Consider the following 7,992-nt stretch of genomic DNA (forward strand, 5'->3'; position numbering starts at 1 on the left):
AGATTGAGAAGTTTAGTAAGAAATCATAACCCATAAGATTCAATGTCTCAGTCATTACAAGGAATTTTATGGTTTCAGTTTAGCAATTTAAAAAAAAAATAGATTGAGAAGTTTGGTACACCTTCATGACCACAACATTTTAAAACTACTCCTGCAGGACACAACATTCTCCATTATAGTTACCGTAGCCACCAAAACATTAGCTCTTTGCTTTGTCACTGTCTTCACTTTAGACGAGTTTGATCCGAATGAATGTTGCCATTAATTTTGCATCCAGCAATATAGGATCTTGCCAGCAACAAGTACATGTCTTTCTACCTTTTGTACTCTTTGTATCGAAGAAAAAAGTAACCAAGATAATCAAAATCGATTGGAGACACCTTTGCCTATTCAAATTCCACATTCACAGTCATTATTTCGTTCACAATCATCATAACATGATGAAGATTAATATATAGTAATTGTACCTGAATTAGAGCCCACAATGCCCAGAAAATGTGTGATGCCAGAGCATATGCATTTGCCTCTGCATATAAAGTCTCTAGATCCTCCCTAGCAACTTGTATTAATAAATCAACATATATGTTCATGCTTAATCCATGTAATATAGTTTTACTAATTATGATGACTTAATCAGTTAATCCACTTCACCATGGTAACAAACCTCGTTTGGTCTCTAAGATTGTAAGTAATGCCTGAAAAAATGGTATTGCTCGTTCCTATTTGGGTTTAGGGTTTAGTGGAGATATATGCCAGTGAGTAGAGATGATGGTTAAAAGTAAAGCTTAGCATACTCTGGAATCCACAAAACGCTTCTATAACAACTAAGATTAAGCGACCAACTTAGAGATTCAAATACACTAACAGTAGATTTTCTCAACCGCATCTGTTTGATCATTCTACTGGGGTCCCTCATATAAGCAGCGACTTGATTAGTTATATCCTGTTATGAAACAACACATTATGAGTAAAATAACATGCCTCTCACATTGCAAAATCCTCAGTCCACTTTCAGAACCTGACCTGATTAAACGCATGCAATTTGCCTTTAATGGCAGCAGCACCAGTTGTCACTTGTGTTATCCTCTGCCATTTGTTGATTGACTTGTCTCTGGATGATGCTATTCTACAAGATACAATACATGAAACTTGTCAATTATACATGAAAAAAAGAGCAAAGAATCTTAATAATGCACCGAATTGAAAAAATTCATGGCGCACAGAATTAGTACGCACTTAAAAATTACAATAATACCGCTTGTGTCTGAGAAATCTGTGACCAAATTCGTAGAGACTTCCAAATCTTTTGATGACCTCTCTAGACCTTCAAGAGAAAGGGAAATCTCTCTTTAAAAAGAACAAGAAAATAAATGAAAAAGCGCCTAAAAATTAAAATATTAAGGACTCAAAAAAAATTGAATTATCTTTAAACTGGAAAGGAGTAACCAGCCACCAAGAACTCTTCTTGTTAAGCTATATGTTTTTGTTTGATTCAGTCATAGCAGAACAAATTATTTTGGCTAAAAGAGAGGAATCACCCAAAAATATTTGTACATGATTCGTGCCACCCATTCCTATGACTGTATATTAAGCACAAAATAGATATTTTTTCTTTCATATGTAAGTTCCAAGTCAAGAAACACACCTCTTGGAGTTCCAATATAGAATCTAAAGTCTCCTTGGAAGAAGTAATCAAATCTGAGTATGCTACTCTAACATTTTCATCTGCTTCACAAAATGAAAACTTGACTGGATCCTGCAGACAATATTCCGTGCTATCAGTCATGAAACTCAAATATGGTGAATATCAAATTGCATTAAATCTTAAAATTGGGATAGGAAAAGACCTGAGGTAACCTATTTGAACTTGAAAATGGCTTCTGAAGCAAGAACCTAAGCTCAAGAATTTTGTACCAGAGGGCCTTGAAGACAAAAGTCAGTGATGTTAATATAAAACCAAATCAGACTTAAAAGTATATGTACATTTTACTACCTGATATTATTATATTAATCATTCCTCTATTAAATGCCTCTGAGTTGTCTTCTGTTCTATGAATGAAAGACCATTTAAATCCTCCATCTAATTCATGCCTGGTACAAAGGTATTTTTTCAAGTGCTCAAAAAGCTAAGGATGAATTGTGAAGTACTCTAAAAAAAACAAATATTTTAAGATGATTGTTCTTTTAAAAATATTATATGCACACTAAAAGTCAATTATTATAGATTTATATATAAATATATATATATATTATTTAATTCATCATTTTCAATACTAGTAAAAATTTAATTATAAATTTTCATTTGATATAGAAATTTAATTACATATTTTTGAACTAAAAGAATTTAATTAAAAAAATAGCTATGGACTAATTAAAAATTGGTTTCTTATTCTTATTAACGAGAAGTGATCATGAAAAAATGTGATTATTCTTTATTCGGGTATAATAATTGATTTTGGCATATAAGACTATTCATCATGATTCTTCTATTAAAATTGGAGACACTTGTAATTAACAAAAAATGCTATAATATTTTACAGAAATAATACAGATATATAATCAAGAAAAATAACTTACCAACTTTGTAGAGCATGTTGAAGAGACCCCCATTGTCCATGTACTCATATGCAAGAAGCTTCTCTTGGCGGGAACAATCGTAAGCAAGAGGTTGCAACACAAATGGATGGTTGACTTGGCTAACTTTTCCAATTGTTCTCTGGAAATCACTTTCGGAGATTCCCCAATCCTTGATCCTCTTCACAGCCAAGAACATACCGTTGACCATCAGCACCTTGTAGAGGCTCCCATGCATTCCTCTCCCAATCAACTCAACTGGTGCTCTCAGAAAGCATCATTGCCCCTTGTATGTTACAAAATCAGCTATTATATATTCATATATAAAAATATATATAATTTAATTTATTTTTAATAATATATTTTTCTTTCCTTGGTATCATTTTCAATATTAGTAAAAATTTAATTATAAATTTTCATTTGATATAGAAATTTAATTACATATTTTTGAACTAAAAGAATTTAATTAAAAAAATAGCTATGGACTAATTAAAAATTGGTTTCTTATTCTTATTAACGAGAAGTGATCATGAAAAAATGTGATTATTCTTTATTCGGGTATAATAATTGATTTTGGCATATAAGACTATTCATCATGATTCTTCTATTAAAATTGGAGACACTTGTAATTAACAAAAAATGCTATAATATTTTACAGAAATAATACAGATATATAATCAAGAAAAACAACTTACCAACTTTGTAGAGCATGTTGAAGAGACTCCCATTGTCCATGTACTCATATGCAAGAAGCTTCTCTTGGCGGGAACAATAGTAAGCAAGAGGTTGCAACACAAATGGATGGTTGACTTGGCTAACTTTTCCAATTTTCCTCTGGAAATCACTTTCGGAGATTCCCCAATCCTTGATCCTCTTCACAGCCAAGAACACACTGTTGACCATCGACACCTTGTAGAGGCTCCCATGCATCCCTCTTCCAATCAACTCAACTAGTGCTCTCAAAAAGCATTATTGCCCCCTGTATGTTACAAAACCAGCTATTATATATTCATATATAAAAATATATATAATTTAATTTATTTTTAATAATATATTTTTCTTTCCTTGGTGAGGGACTAGGTGTACATGCCGCTAGAAACGGCGATCCACCCACACAAGTCAGAATTTCCAAAAAAGCTTTCCACACAAGTCAGGATTTTGAAAACTAACAAACAATTAAACCTTATTATATTTATAACTAATCTTTAGCTCATCAAAAGATGAATTTTGCATTTTATAAAACTCTTCATTTTGCATTTTATAAAAAATAATGGTGTACCATAAAATTTTTGGATTTGTTTAATTTGGATTTTGTTTAATTTTACCAAATATAACTAGAACAGATTTAGAAAAGTTTGGCAATAGCACAAGAAACTCACTTACCTGGTGGACATGCAAGGCTGCCTTTATTATGATGGTGTCTTGTTTGATTAGTTTCTGAAACGGGAATGACAACTTGATTGAGGGAAGATGGAGGTGATAGGTGCATTTCCTATAATGAATTTATTATATATAGCTTAGTTGATGAGTGTGAAGTATGAAGGTTTATTATTGTAAAGCATGAGCATGAAAAGGGTGCTTTAGATACACTTCTGGGCACAACCACCAGCCACAAATAAATATCTGCATGAAAATCTCTCAATCATTGAACAGAACTCAAAATTAACTATTATTTTCCTTTTTGTGATTAAAAAATTATGTATTAAGTGACCTCAAATGTTCTGGTACTAGACTAAACAAACCTCTGATTTTGCATCCTTGATTGAAGAAGCAATTGCCTCAAATGTAGAATGACCATCTACAAACTATTTTTTAATTATATCTAGATATCATGTTTAAATAATAGTGATAGTAAAATTAAAGAAGAAAAAAAAAAGAATTGAAGATGAGTAGTAAAAAAGAACTGCAGAATAGAACCTGAACAAAATTAAAAAAGAACAATAACTTATAAAAGAAAACTAATGAATTGAGTTAAACGAAATGTGTCACACCCATTAATAAAATTTGAGGAACTTATATATACAAAATCTCACCAAAGACTAAGGCAACGAACCAACGAGATATATCATAGCTGCTATAATAAAATCTATCTTTCTAAAGCAACTAATCTTGGTTTTCTTGATTTTCCAAACTTTTAGCTTGCTGTATTATATTATTCTCTTCCTCAGATTGGAGCAAAGAAGTTCCACGACAAATGGAGCATACATGGACAAAAAGGAAAACAATCAATTTGACGTTGCAATGCACAAGCATTGCAAGTGCAATGCTCTTTCCACAGCTAATCGGACCATCTAACACAATTTGCTTCCTAACTTTAACACCTAAAAAATTGAAAGACACACAAATCACACTGAACTTCACTTTAAAAAAATCAAGCCAAAAGAGAGGGTGGGGGAATCAAGCCAAAGACACATCACCATCAGCCTCAAATATGCATATTAATAATAATCTTTATTATATATCCAATACATATAAATATATTACATATAAGAAAGAGAATTGGGTTCAATAACTACCTTTTGGTCTCTGTTAATTGTATTAAATCTTTTCTCAAGTCCATAAATACATTCAGTATAGTAACTATCCCTCTCATTTTTATTTCCAACAAAATTACTCCTATCTATCAAACTTTCAAAACATGAAATTTAATGTCTAATTATAATAATATCTAAAAAAATTTAAAACTGCAGCTTCAATGGGAGCAGATTAGCAGTGTGGCAATCAAGCTTCTAGTAGTAATAATAATAATAATAACCAAAGAGCAAAAATCACCCAAAATCAGAATCAACCATAGAAAAGCAAGCCAAATTCCATATATTAGGATTAAACACCCAATACTCATGTGATTTTACCTTATCTTTTGAATTATTGTTTAAAATACGTAATCGATTTTAAAATGATACTGAATCAATTTTGAAATAGAAGAAAAAACAAAATTCCTACCTATTGAGCAAAAGCAGAAGCAGAGTATAACTAAGCATGCAGCGATTTGAAAGATTTAACCTATAATTTACAAACTGAAGCTGGAAAAAGAAGAAATAGCACTCACATATATGAAGCTATTCTCCTGCGCTTGGTTTCCATCATCAAACACTGTCATTATCAAAATTTACATCACATTTATCAAATACAACATAAGCATTCATTCACACAGCAACAAGAATACATTTATTTTTATTAAATAAAGAAAATCTAAATAATGTACTTCTTGTTCAATTTAACTATATTCGTATTAAAGAAGAGACTCATCACAGTATCAAAATGCAGAGAATCGCACTTTTGAACCCTAGAATGTAAAAAGATAGAAAGCTGACCTGCCGATCTAGAACGAAAGGGAGGCACTGAGGATTTTGGCAGAGAAGACACAGAGAATGACAAGGAGGAAGCTGGAAGAGGAATCACCGAAAAAGATCGCGACGGGAGGAGATGTCGCTGAAGGAGATCGCCTCCAGGTGTTGCCGGAGAAGATCGTCGCGGAGAAGATCGTCATTGAAGGATATCGTCACAGGAGGCGAATGCAGAAGGAGATCGCCGCTGGAGAAGCTGTCGCTGGAGGAGATGCCACCGGAGAAGATCGTCCTTGGAGGAGATCGGAGAACGCCACTGAGAGAGTTTCACTTTCGGGTTTCACTTTTTCACCAGATAAGATACTTAGGGTTTCTTGGTTTTGGGCTTTTGGCCTTTTTTTTTAAATACTGGTTTCAATAATGGCGGTTGAAAACTGCCAAAATCACCAAAAAATGCTATGTTTGAAAAATTAATTATGGCAACATCATAAAATGCCATAATATCCAAATATAATGGCAGTTCTTTAAAGCTGACATAATATAAATGCCATTTTAAACTCTTTTTTTTGTAGTGACACAAGCTTCAGGGTCAAAGACTCCTTTCTTTGCGCAGCCTACTGTACTGCCACTGGAGGCTTGGCACCAAGCATCTGTTCCACCAATGCCCACGTCTCAGTGCCATACCACCTACCGAAGTCACGGAGGCACCTCCCAACGGGGTTACCGTGTGTGCGTAGGCCTAGGTGGTACGCCACGTCCTGCAGAGTGATAGTGACCTCACCCACGGGAGATGAAACATGTGCGTCTCCGGACGCCATCGCTCCACGAGTGTCGAAATTAGAGAATTGTCAAAAGTGAAGTCCCTGAGGGGCACCGTGTCGCCGAATCCGGCCTCAGCCAGATACGGGACGATGGCGTCGGATGGAGGAATGGTATGACTCACTTGTCGAGGCAGTAGAAGGCGAGGCCTCTGAAGAATAAAAAAAAAAAAATTCAAGCTTAAAAAAAATTCAGCTAGATACTGACTTTTTCGGTTTAGTAATTAGATCATCTTAACATGATACACAACACATTAGAGGTTACGCAAATATTTCTGTCTAACTTACAGCTACTTCTACTTAAGCATATACTTCGATGTTTCTAGCCTACACATGTCTTTAAATTACATATTCCATACTAAGCAAACCCTAACTAGAACGTTATAAATACTAACAACCTAGCACAACTAAAACAGAGTTTCAAACTAATAATTATGTCATAACAACTACGTACAAGTAAATATAGTTCTAAATTCCTCCTAGAGACCTATCCCTAAACCACTTAACTACATTATGCCTCTTCAGAACTACCCTAACAATGGTCACATACTTAGATTAAACAAACAGAACACAACTAACCTTGAAGTCGGCCTCCCCAGCGTAATGCGACGTCTCGTTCAGCCTGTTGATGTCTTTGTCGTTCCCCGTCTGGCGCGCCATCATCATATCAGTCTAAAATAGGGTAAGAAAGAGTTAAAAGATGGGAGAAAGAGGTTGACAAAGTCAAATGGGGCCCGGAATGAAGCTGTAAACGACTTCTACTTATAAGTGCGGACATGCCTTATCTCGTTTACAGTGTAAACGAGATAACTACATGTCATGCTGATGTGGTGTAAACGAGATAAGACTGGATAATTTAAATCGATAAATATTTTTTAAATTATTTATTTTGGTAATTATTACATTTATTTTATTTATTAAAATAAAAAATCTGTAAAAATTTCTAAAAGAAAATAATGAGAATTTCTGAAAAAGACGACTCCACTGCATGCAACATACAACTTGCGTGTTGTCTAGAGTGTGCCACGAATCTCTTTTCTTGTCTTCTTTTCTACAACACGCTACCTGCATGTTGGTCAGCATGTTGTCTATGTATTGACTTGTAAATTTACAATCCTACATAACACGCGATGAATCAAATATCTGTATAACACAATAAACTTTTTCATATTAAAAATAATTTTATTATTATTATTATTATTATTTGTTACAGATCTGACCTTCGGATCTCTATCTAAAACAGCCTCCGAGATTGAAATACCGGATCGAATTGCTTTTTTCTTTTAGAAGGACTAAAATCGGCCCACTAAAAT

At 33.7% G+C, this 7,992-nt stretch overlaps 1 long non-coding RNA gene across 1 annotated transcript; it reads right to left on the bottom strand.

Annotated features, from left to right (window-relative positions):
- On the bottom strand, window positions 1–5,572 carry LOC107609820. Its single transcript, XR_002350196.1, has 7 exons — window positions 4,822–5,572; window positions 4,317–4,331; window positions 1,646–1,756; window positions 1,237–1,324; window positions 1,024–1,126; window positions 468–943; window positions 1–386 (listed from the first exon to the last, which is right to left on the bottom strand). It is a non-coding gene; the product is annotated as an uncharacterized LOC107609820 (long non-coding RNA).

Source organism: Arachis ipaensis, chromosome B07, assembly GCF_000816755.2.
Source record: "Arachis ipaensis cultivar K30076 chromosome B07, Araip1.1, whole genome shotgun sequence".
Classification (NCBI taxonomy): Eukaryota; Viridiplantae; Streptophyta; class Magnoliopsida; order Fabales; family Fabaceae; genus Arachis; species Arachis ipaensis.